Source organism: Microtus ochrogaster, linkage group LG2 (assembly GCF_000317375.1).
Source record: "Microtus ochrogaster isolate Prairie Vole_2 linkage group LG2, MicOch1.0, whole genome shotgun sequence".
Taxonomy (NCBI): Eukaryota; Metazoa; Chordata; class Mammalia; order Rodentia; family Cricetidae; genus Microtus; species Microtus ochrogaster.
Genome location: NC_022028.1, coordinates 18,750 through 23,009, shown reverse-complemented (window position 1 = coordinate 23,009; position 4,260 = coordinate 18,750). Strand labels below are relative to the sequence as shown.

Sequence of the window (4,260 nt, the reverse complement as noted above, 5' to 3'; positions counted from 1 at the left end):
CACCCCACCCACCCCGCGCCGCCGCCGCTGCTGCGCGTCCGCCCGCTACACTTCCTCTTCCTCTGAACTCATGTGCAAAATATGCTGCGCTGTATCTTCTCGGGGGAAGCCTAGCGGCCCCTGGCAATCACGCGCAAGAGACCCGTCGGCCCCGTGCGCCGCCAGCGCTCAGCCACCCCGGCCCTCCCCCAATTCGCTTTCCCCAGTGCCGGGCTCTGGAACCCGCTTAGGGGAGCACCAAGATTCTGGAAAGGCGACCGCCATCAACATGCTGATGGCCAGGGTGTGGAGCAAAGCTAGAAAGAGGTACATTCTCCACCCATTCCACAGGTGGGAACGTCCCCAAGCAGCGCGCATGCTGCCGGGTTTATCTGTTGGCAAATAGTGCTGGGGAGAGAAATAGTGCCACTGGCCTCAGCCCCTCCTCCCCCACCTTATACAGGTATCCAAAGGTTTAAGATCTTGGAGAGATCAGGTGATCTTAGCCTAGCAAGATGGGTTCCTCAAGGAGAATATTCCACAAACCAAAGTGAAGATGTGAAGTAGTGTCTCCTTGGGGCCAGTGAAAGAGAACAGAACTGCTTTGAGAGCAGGAACCTTAGAGACAAATGATCAGGATGGATTCCTGCCTTCGGTCCTTACTCCTTTGTGACTCGAGTGACTGGGCCTCTTCATCTGCCAAGCACACTTCCCCACGCATTATTAAATGGGAAATGCTTGGAAGCATTCTATGACTCGGCTATTATCTTTATTATCATCATTACCATAAGGGGCTGAGATCTAATTGATTACCTTGTTCTGGTTGGGCAAAGAAGAGTCCTTAGGCAGTGGAGCTACGCGGTGAAGGGCTGATCTAGGCAGTGTGTTTTAATGAGGTCCGTCTGGTACTAATAACTCCCGCCAGGGGGAGGAAGTACTGCCTTGTTTGCAGGGACTACTCTTGTGAGAGACTCTGGGATTTTCTTTCCTGTAGCCATCTGTCTTCTACTTCCTGTCACCATTCCACCCGATTAATGTTCTTTCCCACCTTTGCCTCTCCACCCACCGCTTCCTGGCATGCCTCTCCACCTGCCCACATTTTCCCATTCCCAGCTGCCCCACTGGGAGAAAATAGCAAGCTGGGTCAAAGGGTGCAGGGCTAGTATTGAAAGCTTATTTGTTAAGTTAAAGGGAGGCCTTTCTGCTAAAGATCTTGCTGAGACCTGAGAGTCAGGACTCTCGCTGTGCAGAGCCCTGGGTGCTCAGAGCACACGGAAAGCAGCACCTGCAGGTAGCAGCCAATGGTCCCCAAGGAATCACAGGGCATTGGAAAGGAGGGAAAGAGAGAAGAGATTATTTTTAAGCAAATTCTTTCTGATTATACATTTTGTGTGTGTGTGTGTAGTTTTATATTTGTGTGTGGTTTGGGTTTGGGTTTTTTGTTTTGTAAACACTGGGTCCTTGGGGTTAATAAGATATTCTGACATTTTTCTATTTTCCTCCACTCAGTATTGTCCTTATTGCCAACACTGTGTATTTAAATGTCTCCAATAAATTTTCTCTGCCTAGTTCTTCATTTTTCAGTTTAGTTTAGTTTTGTTTTTCCTGGAATGCTTGACCCGTCTTTCTATACATCATGCTGTTTCCTGCCTGGTACACAGTATTCGATAAACAGGTATGCAGTGAATTGAGTTCTCTGCATCCAGCTCATTGAAAGCGCTGTGTGGCCGACATTCAACAATTATTGACAGTGTTCCCATTCGCTTTCCCTTTAATGCCTGATAAGTAGCCCAGCCTTGGCTTCACTTATGTCCTACAGAAGCCAACCTGGACTGCTGTGGGCTGGGTGGTTAGGGGACAGACCCTGGGCAGCTGGGCCTTACCTCTAACTGTCCTCATCTCCCCAGCCTCAGTCCCAGAGACACTGGAGCTGTCTCCTGGTGGGTTACCTTGGCAACCTCACAGTGTTGTCTGTTAGAATGTCCTAGGGCAGCAGCTTTTAATTCTCTCACAACAGTCTCTTGGGGGGGGAGGGGGCTTGTGTAATAGTGCTGTTTTTCTCCTGCTCACACTTCCTTCCCCTATGATTTCACACTAAGTACTTGTGAAGGGAGCCGAACACGAGAACGACCAAGCTATTACTGCACAACAGGTCACAGATGCTCCCTGAACTGGGATGCAGCCTGTGGGAAGCTGATAAAACACAGGCCTGAGATAATGGGGAAGCCGGTTCTCCTCATACCCTCTGGGAAAAGGAGGGAAGGCCTGTGTAAACCCACCACAGCTCAAGGGAAGGTGTGTCCTAGCTGGAGTGATTTCACCCTGGTCTTGATACACCCCTCATCTGGTGACAGTCACAGCCACAGCCGTTTTAATGCCCTCTAGCTATGCTGATCCCAAGACGACAGCATCCTACCCTGCCCACCTTTTCCCATAATTCCACCTGAGCCAGGCACACCCTGTTCCTAATTTACCCTGGACTAACTCTCTTCCCATGACTTTGAAGACACAAATAACAACCTGGGACAGAAGGTAGGCCTGGCAAAAGCATGGGACATGAAGGACGACTGCCTCAATTGTTCAATCGTAAGACCTGAAAACCCAGAGCTTATGCCCACCCTGTGAGTGGCATTCAGGCCGATGGGCGGCATAGGTCATCATTATAGTGAGTACCAGATGTAGCTCTGCAGCCACAGCGCGTGACTTTCAGAAGTGCTCCATCGTCCATGGTTACAGGAAGATGGCTCCAAGCATGGTGGCTGTGGTTCCTGCCATAGACAATGTGGTAGAAGCTGCAGGGTGGTGGTTTCTGAGCAGCCCCTGCCCCTTCTTCCATGTAATGGAGTAACTCTGGCAAATTGGTTCCTCCTGGTCACACTGGAACAGAGCACACAGTGTGACAAGCCTCTGATTATGTCTTGCAGTGCAGTCGGAGAATGTGAATTGGGTGAAGGCAGGGAGTTTGTAATGTTGCATATGCATTGATTTACATGGGCAAGCAACTCATGTCCAAAGTAGTCAAACCAGCATTACTGAGAAAGCCGTTCTCAGGCATCACCAACTGGAGAAGTGTTGGATGAAGCCAAATATCCCATCTCCCACCCCATGCAGAAGGCAAATATTACTGCTATTCTGTCCTGAGTCTGCTCCTCGGTTTATCTCTGAGTTCCCAGTCTGTGAGACAGGAGGTTCAGGGGACAGAGGCCCTCCTGTGGCTCAGACAGAATGTGCTCTCTGAAGCAAAGCGTCATTGAGACTGGATCTCAGGAATCAGGCGAAACACTCCGCTCTCTGCTTCTTGTCTCCCTGCATAGCCTGAGCACCAGCCTGGCTTTGCCAGTAGCCTGCACACCCAGGGGTGGGAGCAGAAGCATCCACTCCCTTCAGGGCTACTCTGTTGGTGGGACACGGTTGTTGGTTTATATTAGTGAATAAGTCATATTGCCAGAGATTCGATATGCATACACAATGGCCAGTATGTGTGTGAGAGTGTGTTTTAAACAACGAATTCCTGTATGTGAGTCCTCATATTCCCCAGATATAAAGAGGGTGTGGGGTACCAGCACCAGCGCCTGTACCAGCTCCTCTCATCACTGGGATGGAGTACCTGAAGGTGGCTACTTAAGAGAAGAAGGATGTAGAACAATGGTTCAGGAGGTACCGTCCATCAGCATGGAGAAGTCATGGTGAGGGAGCTTCTGCACATCTGTAGCTGACAGAAAGCAGAGAGAAGTCGTGAATCAGGAGCTGATCATAAATTTCAAGGTTCACTCCATGCCCTACTTTTTCCACATGGACCCAACCCCTAAAGTTCCACCTCCCCCAAAAAACCTGTTACTATCAGGAGGAGACCAAAAGGCATAAATCTGTGAGGGACATTTCACACTGAATCATAACAGTATGTGGACAATAAGAAATTATGTGTATATATTAATTAATATGAATTTCCTTCCATCATGTTCCTACTTCAACCCACTGTTTTTAGCTACACTGAACACACCCTCTTTCTGTCAGTTTAGACATAAGGAAAAATGTAGTTTTTACAAGGGAGAGTTAGCACAATAACAACAAAAAATTCTTAATTTTTGAGTTTAAAAGACAAGATCTAAATATAAAATGAAATGGTATAAGAAACAGGAAATGAAACAGCAAAACTGGGAGTTTCAGTCAGAGTTGTTTTTCTCTCCCAGGCAAGAAAAATCTGAGTAAGGCCGGGCGGTAGTGGCGCATGCCTTTAATCCCAGCACTCGGGAGGCAGAGGCAGGCGGATCTCTGTGAGTT

The 4,260-nt window shown here is 48.8% G+C and overlaps 1 protein-coding gene across 1 annotated transcript in view; it reads right to left on the bottom strand.

The window, feature by feature from the left end:
• Window positions 1–811, bottom strand: part of Rftn1 (raftlin, lipid raft linker 1) — a 190,679-nt gene extending 189,868 nt beyond the window's left edge. The window contains exon 1 of the mRNA XM_026785793.1: window positions 793–811. The gene's annotated coding sequence lies outside the window, so the exon portion shown is untranslated. The remainder of the gene's footprint in view (window positions 1–792) is intronic.
• Between the last annotated feature and the right edge of the window lie 3,449 nt (window positions 812–4,260).